The sequence below is a fragment of the Tachyglossus aculeatus genome, unplaced genomic scaffold (assembly GCF_015852505.1).
Source record: "Tachyglossus aculeatus isolate mTacAcu1 unplaced genomic scaffold, mTacAcu1.pri scaffold_144_arrow_ctg1, whole genome shotgun sequence".
In the NCBI taxonomy this organism is placed as follows: Eukaryota; Metazoa; Chordata; class Mammalia; order Monotremata; family Tachyglossidae; genus Tachyglossus; species Tachyglossus aculeatus.
The window spans coordinates 343,213-364,491 of record NW_024044868.1 but is presented as its reverse complement, the minus strand read 5'-3'; the positions used below and the strand labels follow the sequence as shown (position 1 = coordinate 364,491).

The 21,279-nt window shown below is 54.4% G+C and overlaps 1 pseudogene; it reads left to right on the top strand.

Annotated features, from left to right (window-relative positions):
- The first annotated feature begins 11,539 nt into the window (after positions 1-11,539).
- LOC119923100 lies at positions 11,540-12,317 on the top strand (annotated as a pseudogene).
- The last annotated feature ends 8,962 nt before the right edge of the window (positions 12,318-21,279 follow it).

Here is a 21,279-nt window from a genome sequence, read left to right as displayed (position 1 = left end):
GGGAGGCAGTAAGGTTCCAGCTGGGATCAGTACTTGGGCAGGCTATAAGCGCGTAAGGGGCAGGGATAAGGGCGTTCCCTTGAAAGATATAATCATGGTCGGCACAATTGCCCTGCAAGTGCAGGGAAACGTTCAGACCCTCACGGAAAATAATACGATACACCGAGAAAGGGTAATCCTGGCACGTCGCTCCATCAGGGCAGGCGCACGAGCGGACCCTAACAGTCGCGGTGGGGGAGCGCAGGGAAGTAAAGGCTTTCCAGAGACCGGGGTGATGCGTCCCCCACGGTAGCGCGTAAAGCCCTGGGGCGGCCGCCTCTGTATATGTGCGGTCCCCAATGTGGCCATCCCAGGAGAGCAGGAGGGTACCGTTATCACTATGGGGAATACAGCGGAATATGCCCGTGGAACAGTCAGTGAGAGGCATCCAAACCCCACCCCGACCCTCGGCGCACATTCTCCCGGGACCGGGGAGCGAGCTCGCATTTCGGATAGGGCCAAAATACCCCCCGCTTCCCTCGCTGGAGTTTGTGCCGCCGGGGGTGCACTGAATTGTGCCGTGGATCCCCAGCAGGGTAAGGTTTCGGTGTGTGGGGTGCCCCTGACCTTGGGGAATGTTGACTTCCAGTGTAGAAGTAAAATTTAGCAACCGCAAGCAAGATCGGGTCACCTCGGGCCGGTTCGAGAAAGCCCCATTGCCGGTGTACCAGCATATGGGGGGACCAGTGCTGCGCAAGACAGCACCCCGAATACGGATGTCACACTGGTCAGTGTCTGGGGACTGACCCTGGTGCTGGCCCGTAAGCTTGGTCACATTCCCTTGAAATGAGAGTTGGGGGGAGTCCCCCCTCCAGGAGACCATGCGTAACAAAGGCGCATTGGAGAGGAGGGCCCACCTCCAAACCCCGCTCTGCTCCTCAACATCCTTCAGGTGGCTATTTACCAGAGCAGTCCAGTTAATCCACGTCCCGGCCTCCCTCCCCACCGCGCCCCCGGGAAGAAGAAGGGGAAGGGGAAGGAGGGGGAGGAGGAGGGGGATCAGGGCGCAGGGACTTCCCCTGCGGCTGGGCATCGTCTTCCTCGACGAGGCAGAGATGTCGCGAGGAGATCCAAACGGGGCCGTCACCTGTGGAGATACAAGCATATCCTCGACCCCGAATTAGTACCGGATCAGGACCGTGCCAATCGCCGTCCACAGTACGCCACATCGCCCGCCCCATAGTGCGGGCGTGCGGGTGGTGGCGCCGGGGCTCCACGGTCGCGGACCTGTGGCAGAGTTGCCGCATGGCGGGGGAGAGTCCCGTCTCCCGATCAACAGATAGGAAGTTATGGGTGTACGTTGCCTTGTCTAGGGCGTACTGCGTGACCCGCTTCCCCACCCCCTGCTTCTGCAGGAGAGTTTTCAGCGTCCTGTTTGCCCTTTCCACTATACCTTGACCGTTAGGGTTGTAAGGTATCCCAGTAACATGGGAGATGCCAAAGGAGGAGAAAAAGAGGGACATGGCTTTGGAGACATAGCAGGGGCCATTATCCGTCTTTATCTCCTGGGGTGTACCTATAGTGGCAAAGCAATGGTACAAATGGGTTTGCACATGTTTTGCGGCTTCTCCTGCTTGGCGTGTCGCCAGCATGAATCCGGAGAAGGTGTCAATGGTCATATGAATCGTGGAGGTCCCCCAGTGGGTGACATCCATGTGCCACAGCTCGTTCGGCGTGAGCCCCCGGGGGTTCACTCCCGTCGACCCTGCCGGCCGTGGGGTGAATGGAAGACAGCGAGTACAGCACCGGACAATAGACCGGGCTTCCTCTCTAGTGACCCCATACAGCCGACGGAGCGAGGTGGCCGGGAGATGGAACTCCCTATGCGCCGCAGCCGCGGCATCCAGCCCCATCAGTGATGGCCCTGTGGGGTGTAGGCTGGCATCCACAGTTCGGTTGCCGTCAAAGATCGGCCCTTGTCCGTCCGTGTGGGAACGGACGTGCATGAGGTATACCTTACATCCCCTAGCCGCTACAGCAGCCTGAAGCTGAGAGATCATGTTCCCAATCCCCGAGTACCTGTCGAAAAGTATGGAGGTTTCGATTCGCCGGGCAAGATTAACGGCGTACAGGCTATCCGAAATAATGTTGATCGCCTGGGGGTAGTTAGTCATTGCCCATATGATAGCGAAAAGTTCATTTCGCTGAGTCGAGCCGTATGGCGTGTCGAGCACCGACAAGGCACCGGTGGTCTGATTGAGAACTGCCGCCCGGTGTTCCTTGGTGGCGTCCGTAAAGACATTGTCTCCTCCGACCGGAGTATCGGAGATCACCCGAGGGGTCAGAATGTCCGATCCCTCGTATAAGTGACTAAGAGTCAACGGGGAGCGTTCCGTAAAGGTGGCCTGCTGTAGGAGCATGGCCCACAGGAAGCTGTCCCTGGCTATCGCCTCAAGGTCTCCCATGGCTATCCCGACATGGACTATAGGGTAAGTGGCCGAAAGCGCCACTACCCGCTGTATGGCGTTCTGGCAAAAGCGACCAAGAAGCTCAGTCTCCTTTGGGAGAACACGGGAGGGGTTTCGAGGATAACACCATTCGAGAATCTCGGTTCCTTGGTGTATAGCCGCGAAAAGGCTACCCTCCCGAAATATCGTGACCTCCATAGGGAGGTGGGGTTCAGCTCGAGAAGTATGGCTACCCGCCAACCGCTGTGTGATTTCTCGGAGTGCGCTTTTCGCGGACTCCGTCCATTCGCGGTGCGATTTAAGATTGGGGTCTCCTTTTAGGAGATCGTACAGGGGTTGCATGAGGGCGGAGGGGATGGGCCTTCTTGCGCGCATCCATTGAATCTTCCCTACCAAACCCTGCATATCGTTTAACGTGACATATTCACGGGGGTCAATTTGGGGTGGTCTTTGAGTCACCCGGGTCTCGGTGACGTCAAACCCAAGGTACGTGTACGGGGCTGAATCTTGTACCTTCTCAGGCGCTACGAATAAACCCTGGGCTGCGAGGGCAGCCACCACTCGCCGGGTGAGCGTCTGTACCTGCCCTTGATCGGGCATACCCAGAAGGATGTCGTCCATGTAATGGACGATTGTCGCCCCTGGGAATTCCTTGCGGAAAGGGGCGAGTATCTGCCCCACGAACCGCTGGCATATGGTGGGACTACAAGACATGCCCTGTGGCAGCACCTTCCACTGGTACCGGAGTGCTGGTTCCGCGAAATTCGGGCTCGGGACAGTAAAAGCAAACTTCACCCTGTCGTCAGGGTGTAACGGGATGCTGTAAAAGCAGTCCTTAATGTCTATAACCCGGATCTGGTGATTTTTTGGAATCATGTTAGGGGAGGGCAATCCGGGTTGCAGGGGTCCCATTGGCACAATGAGTGCATTGATTTTTCTCAAATCCATGAGGAAGCGCCACTTCCCTGCGGCTTTCTTTTTTATAACGAATACGGGGGCATTCCAGGGGCTGAACGATTCCTCTAGGTGCCCCTGTGCAAATTGGTGCGCAACTAATTCCCTCAGCGCCTGCAGCTTGTCCTTGGTCAGGGGCCACTGGTCCACCCATACCGGCGGGTGCGGAAGCCATACCAGTGGGGGTGTGGACAAGCCCCGGAACCCAGTGGCCCCACCTAAAAAGGATCAGCTTCATCTATAAGGTGGGCTCCCAGCCCCTGCAGAACATCTCTACCCCACAGATTCATACGGAGCCCTTGAACGCACAGCGGGACGAACGCACCTCGCCTTCCCCGGCATGACCAAATCAATGGACGGCCCGCCTCTCTTGCGGCCTGCAGTCCACCCACACCTTGCACCCCCATCGAGTGGTTTGCTAGGGGCCACTCCGCTGCCCAGCAGCAATCCTGAATAACGGAGCGATCGGCCCCGGTGTCCAGGAGCCCATTAAGGGGCTTTCCCTCAACTAAGAGGGTCCGCCACGGTTTATCAAGGGTTATTTCTTGTATTATTCCAATAGCTGGGGGCGGGGGATCAGGGGGCGGGGGGTCAAGGGGCATAGCGCGAGCAATGACCATTCCCTATCCTAGGTATATACCATACGGATGATGGTTGGTGAGGGGAATCTTCCCGGGCCCTTCCCCCCGTTCGGATGAATGAACGACCCCCGCCGCTCTTGTCTGAAGCCCCACCACTAGGGCCCTCCAGGGGAGGGGCTGTATTGGGACGTTTACAGTGTCCCCGGGTCGGATTTCCACTGGGGCCAGGCATCGGACTTCAGTCCAAGTGGCTCCCGGGACCGAAGCCTCTGGTACTCCTCTATGAGAGAAACCCTTTTTGGGCTCTCTCCCGTGGCTGACACGGGGAACGCGTGATTCGGGGCCCGCGCGGGGCCCCTCCACCCGTTTCCCGACGCCGGTCGGGGTCTCCGCCTCGAGCGGCATTGTTTTGCATAATGCCCGCGCTGCCCACATTCAAAGCAAGTCACACCCTTCCTCGGCTGTGCTGGGGGGCCACTTTTGTCCTGAGCTCGGCATTGAGCCATCAGGTGTCCCATCCGTCCGCACCGAAAGCACTGTCGCCCCCCTTTCCCCGACTCCTGATAATCCTTTCATTATTGCCCCCGCAAGCATCTGCGCCTTGTACTCTTCTCCTCCAACCCCTTCGCATCTTTGCAGGATGTCTCCTAATGTGGCCTCTCTGGGCAGCCCTGCCAATGCTTTCCTGCAGGCACTATTTGCGTTCTCTCTGATCATCTGCTTCAATACAATTTCGGCGCCGTCCCGATCCCCTATAATACGGGTGACCGCGGACTGCATGCGTGAAACGAAATCTTGAATCGCCTCGTCCGGGCGCTGTCTGATCTGCGTTAAGGGGGAGCGATGGTCCCCTTTCTCGGGAACCTTTTGCCAGGCAGTTAGGGCAACCCTGGCAATCACCATATACGTCTCGGGCTCGTAGTTGACCTGCATCTCAGGAGTCTCGAATCGTCCCGTCCCGGTCACAGCTGCAAAAGCCTCGGCGGGGTTCGGGAAACCCCGTCTACATATTAGTTCTTTCGCAGCGGCGGTAAACTCAGACATCCATATAAGGCCCTGTCCGGGATCCAAACACCCGCGGGCAAGTGATTTCCAATCATTCGGGGTCAAAACGCTTTCCAGGGACATAGTGTCCAGGAGCTGACTCACATAAGGGGAGCTGGGACCGTAGGCGACACACGCCGCCTTCAACTCTTTGAGTTTCGCCCAAGGTATCGGGGCGAAACCTCGTCCCCCGTCTGGTCTTTCTATCACGGGGAATACCTCCCATCCCGTGACATCCTCTCCCCTCGCCACCGTCTCTTCCAAAGCTCGCTGTAGGGCTGAAACCGCTCTCATCCCCTCCCCACTTTTAACGATTGGTTTCTTGCTTCCCACATCCATCTGCCTGAACTGTTCCCGCGTATCCCCTATCTCATTCTCAACCTCTGTCTGTGTAGCCTGACCTCCTCTTTCCTGCTCGGCGTTGGGCATTTCACTCTGGGTGTAAGGCCTGAGATCAGGATAGATGAGGTGGTAACTCGGGGCCCGTGGGGGGGGTGTCTCTGCCTCGGCCTGACCAGTCTCCTCAGGTTGTCGGCTGTTCTCCCCTTCCTGCCCCGCTTCCTCCTTGTCAGTCTGGCAGGTTGCGTTAAACTTACGAACGAGTCTCTCTGGCCCTTGAAAGGTCGCACGGAGGATACCGTGTATAAGAAAGTCCACGTCCTTTAGCTCCCCCGGGTGGGAGTCTTCATAGGCCGTCATCTGTTCCCCAGTAACGTCCCATCTCTCCTCCGTGATCCCGGAATCAAGTATCCACGGGGAGGTCATAGTTACCTTCCCTATAAATTCCCTTATTGTTTTCAGCTCAATTTTTACCCCTTTACTTTTCAATATCTTGTAACAGTGCCGGGTGTACAATTCCTTATCTTCTGGCTTATATATGGGCAGCGATCGTACTGTCCCCATCTTCCCGCCTGACCTTTAGCTACCTGGCCTACGGGGCACTCTCCCTGATCTTCCCCTATGGGGGTACCCGAGCCCCACGTTGGGCGCCAGTCGTTGCTCCCCGGGGTTTTGGGGGCAACTCTCGGGTTCTTACCCTTTCCGGGTCTTCGGACGTCTCCGGACGCAGGCCGCGCGTTCACACCAGGAAGAGTCAGCCAGAGGTCCAAAGCTTGGTTGCCGTTTATTTGCTATCAGCGATTACATGGTTAATAAAGAAAGAGAGAAAGAGAGAGAGAGAGAAAGGGAGGAAGAGAGAGTACCTGTGTGTGCGTGTGAGCTGCGTGCGCCCCCCTTGTCTTGTTCGTCTCTTATACCCCCCATTGCCCGGGGGCAGGATTTTCTCAGGCCATGTAGCACACTCACTCGCCACCCTCCAGCCACTAGCCTAGCAACAGCTCTGTCCATCACGAAGCGTTTGCTCTGGCTGGCCCCCAGCCACCCGTTGCCAACCATTGCTGGCTGTGGATATGGCCTTGAGGTTGCCTCCGAGCTTTGCAGGTGCAAGGTTGTTTTTCTTGCCCTGGTCCCTTTATCTCCTGTTGTTGAGTCTGTTTGGCTTTGAGCTGTTGGGTACAGTTTGTGTGCACATACTCCCTATCTTTCCCACGCTCCCCACGGCCCCCATTCCCCTGCCTCCCAGGCTCTGACTGCGCACGCACCACGCTCTCCAGGGCGGGGGCTCCCTTCTCCCCCGGCCCGGGCTCCGACCGCGCATGCGCCGCGCTCTCCAGGACGAGCCTCTCTCCTCCCCCCTCCCATGGCGCACTGCGACTGCGCATGCTCGGCCCTCTCCGGGGCGGGGCCCCCTCCTCCCCTCGCCGGGGCTCCGAACACGCATGCGCCGAGCTACCTCCCTTCTCCCCCCTCTCCCGTGCTCCGAATACGCATGCGCTGCACCATCTAGGGCTGAAGCTACACCTTTGGGGACTGTATCGTTCATTCATTCTTTCAATCGTATTTATTGAGCGCTAATGGTGTGTTGAGCACTGTACTAAGCGCTTGGAAATAGGATAGTATATAATATATTACACTATAGTATAGTACAGTATAGAGAAGCAGTGTGCTTCAGTGGCAGGAGCCCGGGCTTTGGAGTCAGAGGTCAGGGGTTCAAATTCCGCTTCCACCGCTTGTCAGCTGTGTGACCCTGGGCAAGTCACTTCACTTCTCTGGGCCTCAGTTCCATCTGTTAAATGGGGATGAAGACTGTGAGCCCCGCGGGGTGCAAACTGATCACCTTGTAACCCCCAGCGCTTAGTACAGTGCTTTGCACATAGTAAGCACTTAATAAATGCCCTCATTATTATCATTATTACAAGTAGGGAACATAGTAAGCTTCGTTCATAGTGAGCACGGGAGCGCTGCGACTGCTCATGCGCCGCGCTCTCCCGGGCGGGCACCCTTTCCCCTCCCGCCCGGGCTCTGACTGCACATTTGCTACGGTCTCCAGGGCGGGGGCTCCCTTCTCCCCCAGCCCGGGCTCCGACAGGGCATGCGCCGCGGTCTCCGGAACGGGCATCCGTTCCCCCCCACCAAACCGTGTCGCACTCCGACTGCGCATGCTCAACCTTCTCTGGGGCGGGGCCCCCTCCTCGCCTCACCGAGGCTCCGACTGTGCATGCGCTCCGCTTGTCCTCCTCCTCCCCCTTCCCACTGGCTCCGGACGCGCATCCCACCCGGGTTTCGACTGCGCATGCGCCGCGCTCTCTATGGCAGAAGATATGGCTTTGGGAACTGTATCCTTCATTCAGTCAATCGTATTTATTTATTGAGCGGTTAAAGTGTGTAGAGCAGTGTACTAAGCGCTTGGGAATAGGATAGCATATAGTATATTACAGTATAGAGAAGCAGTGTGGTTCAGTGGCAACAGCCCGGGCTTTGTAGTCAGAGGTCAAGGGTTCAAATTCCGACTCCACCGCTTGTCAGCTGTGTGATCTTGGGCAAGTCACTTCACTTCTCTGGGCCTCAGTTCCATCTGTAAAATGGGGATGAAGACTGTGAGCTGCGCGAGGGGCAACCTGATCACCCTGTAACCCCCCCCAGCGCTTAGAACAGTGCTTTGCAGATAGTAAGCGCTTAATAAATGCCCTCATTATTATTATTATTATCCCTGGTCCTAGGCCTCCTTCTCCACCTGGTCCTGACCGTCGTCATCTGCCTACCCCTGGCCCTCCTCCTCCCCCTTGTCCTGGCCCTAGTCCTCCTCTGTCTGGTCCTTGCCCCCCTCCTCCCACGGTCCTGGCCCACCCATTCCGCCTGCTCTGGTCCTCCTCCTCTGGCTCTGCCTCAGCCTTCTCTGCCTGGTCCTGGCCCTCCTCCTCCACCAGTTATTAGCCGTCCTCGTCCACCTGATCCTGGCCCTCCTCCTCCTCCGATGGCATCAAATGGACAGGCTGGAACCCAGTTCTGGCCCCAATCCAAGTGCCATTCCCAAGCGCTTATCACAGTGCTCTGCATACGATTGAATGGATGAATGCCATACCAACCCCCTCCTGGGGCACCCATGCCTCATCAGAAGTGTGCCCAAGCCCAGCACTTAAAACTACCCCAGCTCTACCCTGGTAGGCGGGTCTCCCCCTCCCCGGCCCACCCCCAGACTCGAATGGCGCTCTACTGTCAGCGCCCCCACTCCCTACCGACCCCGCTGGCTGAAGGAAAGGCGGCCCAACCTGGAAAGGAGGTAGGGTTTTGACACTGGCGCAGTCTAGTTCCCCCCATCCCCGAATCCTGGGGTCACAGTCCACCCCCGCCTGGCCTCCTGCCTCTCGGTGGCGGCCAGAGCAAAAATGGGGGTTCACGGAGAGGGCCGGGCCCCCCGAACCTGCTTCTCTCACATGGCTGTCTGGGGCCAGAATCCTCTCAATTCTTCGGAGACCTGAACCTCTGGCACGTCCCAGGGCAGCCCCCGTTGCCTCAGACCTGGAGCCCCAGGACAGTCCTGTTGCCACCTCGCCCTCCTAGGCTTCTTCTTCTCCCACGGGATGGGAGCCCTCAGAAGAAGAACTGGCCATCGTTCTCTGCCAGTCTCCTCTTGTAGGATCTCAGGAATCTGCGAATCTTGGTCGAGCAGTCATTTTCTAGAGTTTGAATTTCTGAAAAGGTGGTGGTAAAGAGCACGTGATATGTAGGGCAGAGAGAGAGAGAGAGAGAGAGAGAGAGAGAGAGAGAGAGAGGGAGATAGAGAGGGAGAGAGAGAGGGTGTCTATGTTTGAGACTCTCTCTTGAAAAGGATTCCCAAGTCCTCAACGGAGAGCAGCGAGCTTTCTAAAATGATGGTGATGGTGTGTACTGAGGGGAAAGGGAAAGAGCCATTACTTTCTCGTTTGTTTGCCCATCCATCCGTCCAATCGCTTCCCAGAAGGACTACAGACGCTCGGTTTCCATGTCCATCCCACGGAGGCAGGGAGGAGGAGCTAAGAGATTACTCCTTTGGGATCCGTCTATGAAAAGGGGCCGGGCCTGACCATGAGCATATTTTGCAGTTTTTTTCTTGCTTCTTTTTTCTTTCCGAGTGCCCCCTTCTCTCCACTCACCAAGGAAGACAATGGCCACAAATTTCACATCTGGCTGGGGGCAGTTGGTATATGTTAGAGCTTGGGACGAGAAAATGGGATGGCTATACACAAAGCTCTCCATCTGGGGAGGAAGAGAAGGAGAGTGAGAGACGCCAGCCCACCCCCAACCTATGTGCGGATACACCCCAACTCTCCAACTCCTAGTTCCACCCAAGGGCATCGGGCTCTTTACCTCCTCCTGGTACCTTTCGCAAATCACCCCCTCTAGACTGTAAGGTCACTGCAGGCCGGGAACGTGTCCACCAACTGTTCAACTGTACTCTCTGAGGCATTCGGTACAGTGCTCTGCAAACAGTAATTACCCAAGATATCCCACCCATGTGGCCCCCAGGAGGGATCCACACCCACAATTCTTATCCCAGACTCAAGGACGCCCCCTCCCACACCCAACCCATCTCTGACGTACTCACCAAGGCCTCACAGATGTTACCGTAGGCTGTGCTCCCCCTCTCTTCCCAGCTCAACATCCACCCGACTACTTGGGAGTGCCTCCAGCCGATTTTCTGGGCCAACTAGAAGAATGTATATCTGGCTTTCTGGAAACGGAGAGCCCGAGGGGTGGGTGTCAGAGGGCGGCAGATCTCAGGACCAGGGGCCCAGAGAGGATGGGCACTGTGGAGGGTGGGGGAGACTCACTTTGACCACTGATGGGTGCTCGTCCTTCAGGTGGAAGAGGACGGGAAGGAGGCAGCAGATCAGGTTCTGACAGAGGCCGGCTTTCCTCTCCATCACACAGCCCCTGGCTACTGCTGCCAGCAGCTCCAGGGCTGCCACCCGCACCTGGGGTCTCTCCTGAGGAGAAATCCCAGGTGCAGTGTGTAGGAGGTGCAGGAGATGGGTGGGGGCTGTTGGCACCCTGGCGAGGGCTGGGGACCCTAGGGCAGAGACAACAGGGGTACTGAGATCTCCGAGGCAAGGGCAGCGCTGGCAGATGGGGAGACGCAGTGCCTGGGGGAGGGAGTGGGAGCGCCGTGTGTCGCCGCTGAGGTGACGGGCTGGGGAAGCACTGCAGATTCCCCAAGCTCTATGGGAGCCGTGGAAGCGGCCGCCCCCACTTGGGTTCTCTCCTGAGGAGAGATCCCCGGTAGAGTGTATGAGAGGGGCAAGAGATGGGTGGGGAGCTTCTGACAGCAGGGCGGGGGCTTGGGACCCCAGGGCAGGGACAACCGGGGGAGAGAGGTCTGCCGGGGGAGTGTAGGGAGCCAAGGCAGCGCCGGCAGAAAGAAAGCTGCGCTCGGGTACGGGGGAAGCCCTGAGGCTCGTTGCGGGGGTGACGTTATTGGGAAGGGCAGCCGATGCCACGAACCCAGGGGGAGCGGCCCCCTCTGGGTTATAGCACAGCCGGGTCGTTGGCCGTGAAAGTTCAGAAGGATAGGAAGGAAGGAAAGGAAGACGGACGAGGAAGCACAAAACAAAGCAAGAGAGAGAGAGAGAGAGAGAGATACAGACAGACAGACAGACAGACAGACAGGCTACGATTGGGACTCACCCTGGGAAAGGAATTCCACGTCTTCATCAAAGAGCCCCAGATTATCCAGACTGACGTTGATGGTGTATACTGAAGAAGATATGTAGGGCTTCCAGAAGACCTTCTGGAAATGGAGAACAAGAATGGGGGTTGCAGGGGGAGGGGAGTTGTCAGAGGGAGAGGGAGGAGAGGACCAGTCGCCCAAAATAGGCAGGGACTGCAGAAGGTGGGGAAGACGTATTTTGCTCCCTGTAGGGTGCTGGTCCATTACGTGGAAGAGGACAGAGAGGAGGCAGTGGAACATCAATGTTGCAGTTGGCAGGCTTCCTTCTCCATCGACCAGCCACCAGCCACGTTTCCCAGCAGCTCCACGGGAGCAGCCTGTATTTGGGGTCTCTCCTGAGAAGAAACCCCCGTTAGAGTGTGTAGGAAGGGCAGGAGATGGGAATGGGGCAGGTTCTTGTCCCGGGCGGTGGTTGATGGTCCCACCGGTTTGTATTTTAATTTTCTAATTTGTTTGCCTATCCATCCATTCACCCGTTACCCAGAAGGACTATCGTCGCTCGGCTTCCATATCCAGTCCCCAGAGGCATGGAGGAGGAACCAAGCAGGGCCTCCTCTGGGATCCGGCAAAGAAAAGGGGCTGGGCCAGAACATGACGCTTTTTTGTTGGTTTTTTGCTTGTTTTCTTTTCTATCCCCAGTGCCTTCCAAGCTCCACTCACCGAAGACGAGCACGGCCGTAAATTTCACATCTGGTTGTGGGCAGTTGGTATAAGCCAGAGATTGGGACCAGAAAATGGGACGGTTGTCCTCAAAGCTCTCCATCTGAGCAGGAAAAGAAGGAGAGTGAGAGGCCCCTGCCCATCCCCAACAGGCTTGTAGATGCCCACCCCCAAGTCCCCAAAACCTAGTTCCACCCCAGGGCACTGCGCTCTTAACCTCCTCCTGGTCCCTTTCCCAAATCAACCTCTCTGGCCTGGAAGGTCATTGCAGATCGGGACCGTGTCCACTAGCTGTTCAACTGAACTTTCCCAAACGTTGGGCACAGTGCTCTGCACAGGCTAATTACCCCCGATATCCCATCGATGTGCCCCCCCAGGAGACATCCGGGCCCACAATTCCCCCTTAGACTCAAGGACTCCCCTCCAGCCCCCCACCCATCCCAGTCGTACTCACCAAGGCCTTCCAGATGGTACCATAGGCCGTGCTCTCCCTCTTCTCTCCGCTTAGTGTCCATCCAGCTACTTGGGTGTACCTCCAGTCGATGCTCTGGGCCAGCCAGAAGAATATGTATCTGGCTTTTATGAAACGGATAATCCGAGGCTGAGTTTGAGAGGGGAGAAGAGGCCCGGACCAGGGACCAAGATGAAGGGGACTGTGCAGGGTCGGGGAGACTCACTGCCCACTGTCGAGTGCTTGTCCTTCAAGTGGAAAAGGACAGGGAGGAGGCAGTGGATCAGCTCCTGCTAGGGGCAGGCTTCCTCCTCCGTCACCCAGCTGCTGGCCACAGCTGCCAGAAGCTCCAGGGTTTCCACCCGCACTTGGGGTAGCTCCTTGGGAGAACCCCGCAGTGGAGTGTGTAGGAGGGGAAGCAGATGGGAAGAGGGCAGGTCCTTGACCCGGGCGGTGGTTGATGGTTCTGCCGGTTTGTAGCCCGTCCCCAGGGAGATCTCGGCAACTTCGTGGAGGTCTCTGACCCAGGCGGTGGATTATTGTCTGCCTCGGTTTGTGGCCTTTCGGTCCTCACACTTGACTCTGGCCCTCGTTCTCACAGGCTTCCTATTCTCTCCCAGCCTGGGAGCACTAAGAAGAACCTCAGGCCATGATTCTTATTCTACCTCTGCACGTGGGAGTTGAGAAATGTGCAGATCCCGTTCTCAGTACTTGGTGTGATAGTTTACTCTACTACCGCTCCTGCACTTTAGCCCAGTGCCTGGATCAAGCCACGGCTGTGTCCTGGGAGATGCAATCGGTTCTGTTCCCATCGGAGTGGAGCAGCAATGGTGGCCAGGCAGACAGTGGTTATTCCCAACACTACACGATAGGTTGGTTCAGGTCCACATGCAGTAAACCGCTTGGCATCCTTGGGAGTGGATGTCCTCCCTTCCCTGGAACCTCGGTGCGTGGTGTCCTATTCTATTTCACTTTATCCTATTTGATGTACTCTGCTGTTGGAAACCGCAGAAGAATACCATAGAAGTGAGGAAATGGGATGCCCCTCATGCCTGTCCAGATAAGGTATTAGCTGTAGGGCCGTCAAGGGCCTCACTGGGCCACGGGTGGACCAGTGCCAAAGCGTGGGATAGAAGAAAGGGGGATACGTCCCGATGGGTAGAGATTAAGCTCTGCCTTTATTCGTAACAACTAGCTAAATTTAGTGTCTGAATTGGAGAACTAATCTGTAGATCCATCAGATTTCTTGAGAGCTTACTGCGTGCAGAGTACCTTGCTAAGTGTTTGAAAGGCTACAATACCACAGAATTGGTGGACACATTCCCTGTCCACAAAGAGCTCACAATCAAGAGTATATAGTATTTACATTACTATGAATAAGATATGTTTATAATATAAATAACTAAGGTCGGTTTAGCCCTCAGTCCTGAATTGCTGGATGACTGCCATCAGGACCTCCAGGTGACTCGGGGGAATCTGCTTCTATGGCCAATCGATGGGATTTATTGAGTGCCTACTGGAAGCAGAGCACTTTACCAAGTGCTAGGGAGAGTAGGACTCAAAAATCGGCTCGGCTCCCGCTTCATTTTTAGGAAGGTGAATGGGGGTCTGAAAAATTATAATGATGGCATTTGTAAAGCGCTGACTATGTGCCAAGCACTGTTCTAAGCACTGGACTAGATACAAGATCATCAGGTCAAAATACATTCCCTGTCCCACATGGGGCACCCAGTCTAATAATGATAACTGCGGTATTTTTTAGTCGCTTCCTATGTGCCAGGCACTGTACTAAGCACTGTGGTGGATAAGACCAGATGGGGTTGGACCTAGTCCCTGTCGAACATAGGGCTCCTTCTCTTCGTACCCCATAGGTATGCGACCCCCACGAGCTCAAATCCTCCGGGAGAACTTCCAAGACTGAGCCCCCCTTTTCCTCTGCTCCTCATCCCTTCCCCATCGCCTCTACTTCCTCCCTCTACTCTACAACCCCTCCCCACCCCACAGCACTTGTGTATACATGTTCATATTTATAATTCTACTGATTTTATTGATCATGTGTATACATCTATAATTCTATTTATTTATATTGATGTTATTGATGCCTGTCCATTTATTTTGTTTTGCTTCGTTGTCTATCTCCCCCCTTCTAGATTCTGAGCCCGTTATGGAAGGATTGTCGCTATTTGTTGCTGTATTGTACTCTCCAAGTGCTTAGGACAGTGCTCTGCTGACAGTAAGCACGCAGTGAATAGGATTGAATGAATGAATGAATGAAGGATGTCAGACTAGGAATGTAGTCTCCGGCTTCACACAAGAAACTATACGAGGAGGACTTGGCCAAGCTCGTTGTGCATATCGTCCGTGCAGCTCACACTGAATTTGCCCTCCAAAACCAGACGGCCAAGGTACGGGAGACCTGGTCCCGTACGTCTACAGGATTCGGGTAGGACCGAATAGACTCCGAGAAACTGGAAGTTATTTGGGCATTCCTTTCCTCGTGTTTCCCCACTGTTGCCTCCCCCATTGGTCCTGGCATATTTTGACTTTCCTCGCTCAAGACATGGCTTAGTGTCATGCTCTGTTGTTCTCCAGCTTTCTCTATAGCTTTTTTACCCGCTGCTTCTCCACGAAGATCCACCTGAATGCGCTGTGCCTAGAGCAACACTGGAGCTGACCGGTCGGGATGCATTTGGAGTCTCCCAACCAGAGCTAGCCAAACCGACCCCATTTTGGAAAGGACCTCCTTCTCCTCTGTTATCAGGGAATTGTTACATGCTCTGAGTTGTTTATGTATGGGTAACAAAGACTTGTAGTTAGAGGCCACACGCTGCAGATTTGGCTCAAGGTTACACATAACAGGGACAAAACATCTCACCCAAATTCCCCTATATCTTCCCCGTCTGCCACGTCCACAAAAACATGTTTCTATGTAGAATAGGGTCCATGTGGAAGAAGCTCGATGTTACGCGTTACAGGCAGATAATCTTTTCCAAACATGGCGGTCATATTGGATTGCTCGCCTGGTTGGTCAGGGAATATGAACGCCCAGCTGCCACTTCCACGCCCACCCCCATCAAAACAATGTGCACCTGGGCTAACTAACTCTTGCTCTTTGCAGCCCGGAGGGGAGGCTAGGACAGTCCAGAGTGTTTTTGGCTTAGCCTGGGACTCCCGGCCCGAGTCTCTGTAAAGGACCCGACAAGTTCTAGGGAGGAAAAGGGGTTTGAGGATCTGTCTATCTGAGATTGACTTTGAGGCATGAGCTCAAACCACCCCGTGATGGGGTTAGACACTGGGTCCCTAAAGGATGTAATACCTTTCGTTTGAGGTATGAGCATGTATTGTAAACGGATGCACAGCTCTTGTAGGTTTATGCAGTAAAGCCATAGCTTTTCCATAGACACATGCATCAAAGCCTTAGCCTTTACATAGGTTTTCGTAGTAAAGCCATAGTTTTCATAACTAAAGTCACTGGGTCTGTTAGCTTCCTTCTTCCGCGCCTGAATCTAAGTGTCCACCAATGAACTCCCTCCTTCGAGATACGTCGGTAGTCTAGTGATCTCCTGAGGTTGCTGACCCGCTTGTGGGGAAGCAGATCAACAGCTTCACCTGCCACAGAGCAGGGGAGCTAGAAATGGGATCCGGCGGGTGAAAATCTCCATCAATTTTCAAGGACATCAAAGTACATCTTGACATCTAGAATATTGATATCCTTTATCCTCCCATCAGGAAATCCAAATTACCAGCCAAAAATCAATTTGGGCACCGCTGGCGACCGAAAACCGGTTTAGGACCCCGCACGGTGATTTAAGGTTAACCTGTGAACCTGTGGCCCCCAGTCGCACTTTCGGGCATGTGTGTGCATCGACAAAACACTCGAACGACGGCCACTCCTCCCCTTGGAGCCCAAAGCACTCATTAGGTTATCTACGGGCACCAGATATCTGAAGCCACCTAAAAGTCAGTTTTGCGATCGTGGGCACAAATCAACAGATTTGTTCTGCCATGAGCACTAACCTAGCGCTTCCTGTTGTAGACTTCAGTTGGGGAGAGTGATTTCCGTTTTAAAGATAGGGAGGTTGTGGGGTTTTGGATTAAAAGCCTTCTACAGTTGTTCCTTTTTAATGAGGAGGACTAGATAGAGAAAAAGGGAAAGGAAGCACCAGGAAAAAAAAGTCTGTAAGCTACTCACTTGCAGGGGTTTTGTGGAGGAACAGCCACGTCTCCCAAGGCTCTGGATCAGTGATTAATATAAACAGAAAGACAAAAATAATTAGAGAAGCAGCGTGGCTCAGTGTAAAGAGCGCGGGGTTTGGAGTCAGAGGTCATGGGTTCAAATCCCTCCTCCAACAATTACAGGCTGTGTGACTTTGTAAACGTCACTTCACTTCTCTGTGCCTCGGTTCCCTCATCGGTAAAGTGGGGATTAAGGCTATGAGCCCCGCGTTGGACAACCCGATTACCTTCTATCCTCTGCCTTGCTCGGAACAGTGCTTTGAACATAATAAGTCCTTAATCAATGATACTATATTAGATGGAATTATTATTCCAATGGAACTCGTGCAGCCATACAGTAACTGGGGCAGGTGGGTCATTCTGACCTCTCGGACTAAACTCTAGACGGCCCCCTCCGCACAGAGAAACTACATCTACAGGCATCTGCCCACGACCCGACTCAGGATCAACAACACAAACTCCGACAGAGCCAAAGCCCCTACCCCCAGAGAGCAGTGAAAAGGTCAAAATAAGCCCCCTAACCTCACTCACCATGACCCGGAAATACGAAGAGGAGGGCCGGCACTGGTAAGATACTGAAACGGCAGCACCCGGTAGAAGGCCCAACATCCGTGGGCCTTATATAGAGTAAGGAAAGGGCGGGACTCAACCGCCTGGCAATCCCTTCATTGGGAGCAGCTGAGTAGTGGGCCACAATTGGAGGGGACTGTGCCAGTGAGCGGCTAATTCTTTGCAGAACAAACACCGTACTTCCTTGGAAGAGTGCGTGGGATGTGGAGGGAGGCTTCCTCGCCAGGGGGTGGTATGAAAAACCCAGTGGGGAAGGACCGAAAAGGAATCTCGGGTACTCCAAGGGACCCAGGGGCTGGGAAATCTAGGGTACGGTCTAGCTGATTATTTAAAAAGAAGGAAAAATAAACCGAACTAAAAGTTTCCCGATCCAACATTCTATGCCCATGAGGCGGGAATTAAATGAAATTTCTTTCGGTTTGGACAGTGAGGACCCAACGAGACTGGAACTGGGACCCTGCCGATTTTCGACTGTCCACCCCAAGAGGTGGACCCCGGGAAGAGTACCCTAAATCGCACAGGGAAATAAAATTGAATAAAACCCACGATGGCCCCCAAAAGAATAGAGGGGTTCTAAACATGCCTTAGAAACCTCAGAACCAATCAATCAATCAATCAATCGTATTTATTGATACGAACCACGAAAGGAACCGGAATGAAAAAGTAACTGGTGTTTTGATTTCTTCTTAAATTTATTTAATTTAAGAGGAAATCAAAAAGCCAATGCATTATCTGAATATTAATATCCATGGTGTGCCGGGAAGGGAGGTGGTTCCTTTAGAGGATGGACAAAGGGAATTGCCGGCCCGAAAAATTTTCCGTGTCTTGGGGATTTTTTTGAATGGCCCATCCACCTACCTTCCAGCACTGGGGTGGACACTCAGTGAATACCATCGATGGCTTGATTGATCACCCATCTCCATCGAAACCGCTACCACTCTGATCCAAACACTCACCATTTACCACCTTTTTAGTCATTTATTCTTTCATTGATTCAATTTTACTCATTGAGCACTTACTGTGTGCAGAGCTCTGTACTCAGCACTTGGAAAGTACAATTCGGCAACAGGTGGGAGCACTCCCTACCCAACAACGGGCTTACACTCCAGAAGGGGGAGAGAGACAACAAAACAGAACAATTACACCGGCACTAATAGCATCAAAATAGATAAATAGAATTCTATATATAAACACATCATTAATAAAATAAATAGAATGACGAATATGTACAATTATACACAAGTGCTGTGAGGCAGGGATGGGGGTAGAGCAAACGGAGGGATTAGGGGCGAGGAGGAGGGGAGGAGGAACAGAGGAAAAGGGGGACTAAGTCTGGGAAGGCCTCCTGGAGGAGCTCAGCTATCGGTAGGGCTTTGAAGGAGGGGAGAGAACTTCTTAAGAAAAAGTATTTATTATTCACAATAATAATATTTCTTAAGCACTCATTATGCCCTACGCACTGTGCTAAGTGCTGGGGGGGGATACATGCAAATCGGATTGGACACAGTTCCTGTGCCATATGAGGTTTACAGTCTTTATTCCCATTTTATGGTAGAGGTAACTGAGGCCCAAAGAATGATGATGATGATGATGGCATTTATTAAGCGCTTACTATGTGCAACGCCCTGTTCTAAGCGCTGGGGAGGTTACAAGGTAATCAGGTTGTCCCAAGGGGGGCTCACAGTCTTAATCCCCATTTTACAGATGAGGTAACTGAGGCACAGAGAAGTTAAGTGATTTGCCCAAAGTCACACAGCTGACAATTGGTGGAGCCGGGATTTGAACCCCTGACCTCTGACTCCAAAGCCCGTGCTCTTTCCACTGAGCCACACAGATTCCTGAGATCCTACAAGAGGAGACTGGCAGAGAACGATGGCCAGTTCTTCTTCTGAGGGCTCCCATCCCGTGGGAGAAGAAGAAGCCTAGGAGGGCGAGGTGGCAACAGGACTGTCCTGGGGCTCCAGGTCTGAGGCAATGGGGGCTGCCTTGGGACGTGCCAGAGGTTCAGGTCTCCGAAGAATTGAGAGGATTCTGGCCCCAGACAGCCATGTGAGAGAAGCAGGTTCAGGGGGGGCCCGGCCCTCTCCGTGAACCCCCATTTTTGCTCTGGCCACCACCGAGAGGCAGGAGGCCAGGCGGGGGTGGACTGTGACCCCAGGATTCGGGGATGGGGGGAACTAGACTGCGCCAGTGTCAAATCCCTACCTCCTTTCCAGGTTGGGCCACCTTTCCTTCAGCCAGCGGGGTCGGTAGGGAGTGGGGGCGCTGACAGTAGAGCGCCATTCGAGTCTGGGGGTGGGCCGGGGAGGGGGAGACCCGCCTACCAGGGTAGAGCTGGGGTAGTTTTAAGTGCTGGGCTTGGGCACACTTCTGGTGAGGCATGGGTGCCCCAGGAGGGGGTTGGTATGGCATTCATCCATTCAATCGTATGCAGAGCACTGTGATAAGCGCTTGGGAATGGCACTTGGATTGGGGCCAGAACTGGGTTCCAGCCTGTCCATTTGATGCCATCGGAGGAGGAGGAGGGCCAGGATCAGGTGGACGAGGACGGCTAATAACTGGTGGAGGAGGAGGGCCAGGACCAGGCAGAGAAGGCTGAGGCAGAGCCAGAGGAGGAGGACCAGAGCAGGCGGAAGGGGTGGGCCAGGACCGTGGAAGGAGGGGGGCAAGGACCAGACAAAGGAGGACTAGGGCCAGGACAAGGGGGAGGAGGAGGGCCAGGGGTAGGCAGATGACGACGGTCAGGACCAGGTGGAGAAGGAGGACTAGGACCAGGGATTGGATTAAGGCCAGGATTAGGTGCAGGACGAAGGCCAGGACCAGGTGGAGGATCAGGGCCGGGGCCAGGAAGAGGAGGGAGGTGATAGGCACAGCAGGAGGACCAAGACCAGGGCGAGGAGGTGGTCCAGTACCAGGAGGAGTAGGTGGGCCAAGACCAGAGAGAGGTGGAGGATTACGACTTGATGGAGGAGCAGGGGCATAACCAGGTAGAGTACAAGGGACAGGACCAGATGGAGGAGGGGAGCCAGGGCCCGACAAAGGAGGAGGAAGGACAGGACAAGGAGGACAATGAGGGCACAGGATCAGGGAGAGACGAGGGTCCGGACTAGGCAGAAGGGTAGGGTCATGACACGTTAGAGGAGGAGGAACAGTCAGAGGTGATAGTACCATGGGACGGAGGTGGACTAGGACCAGGAGGAGGAAGAGTGTCAAACTCATACAGGGTAGTAGGAAATCGAGTGGCGGTAGTTTATCCAGAAAGCGAGTGGACGGATGAATGGACAAACAAAGGAGAAATTAATGGTTTGTTGCCTTCCCCATCAGTATACACCATCACCATCAATCCAGAAGCAGAGCAGGGAAGAGTGGGAGGGTCCCTTCTTTTGACTGGTACCGACGGGAGGCCCCTCTTGGTGCTCCTCCTCCAGAGTAATCCCTCCGGGAAGAGGATAAATGGATGGATAATGAAAATAGAAAATAACGGCATGGTTCCTGTTCCCTCGCCATTACCATCGTTCTGGAAAATCTGTGGTTCTCCGAGCAAGACTTGAAATTCCTTTCACAGCATGAATCCCAACCGTAGACTCTCTGTCTCCACTCTCTCTCTCTCTCTCTCTCTCTCTCTTTCTCTCTCTCTCTCTCTCTCTCTTTCTCTCTCTCTCTCTCTCTCCCCCTCCCACTCTCTATCACTCTCTCTGACTCTCTCTCTGTCTCTCTCTCTCACCCCCCCTTCTCGGTTTTATGCATCCTCTTCCATCTTCCTTTCCTCCCTTGCTCTCCTCTCTGAATGCTTGCCCGCTGGGCCTCTAGCCGCTGTTTCCCCCTAGACTGTCAGCTCGTTAAGGGCAGGGAAACGAGACTGCTCATTCTGATCGATTTTGCGCTTCCCAGCCCTTAGTACAGTGCGCTACACATAGTAACACCATTGATTGACTGATTGATTCGACAAATACTATCGATTGATTGATTTCTCTGACTTTATTTCTCCTCTTTCCCTTCTCTCAGGCTCTTTCTCTGAGCCCCTTACCGTCTCCGCTGCCCTGGGAGGGGAAGTTGGAGGGTGAGGCAGGGGGAAGACAGGACTCCTCCGAGGTATCCGGGGTGTGGTAGAAGAGAAGGGCTGCTGACAGGGTAGGGCTGCTGACAGGGTAGGGCTGCATCGGGTCTCAGGTGGTTTTTGCCACCCACTTTTCAGAAACTGAAATTCTAAAGAACGACCCCTCGACCACGATCTGCCCATTTCTCAGCTCCCACGTGAGAAGCCTGGAAGAGAATGATGGCCTGGGCTTG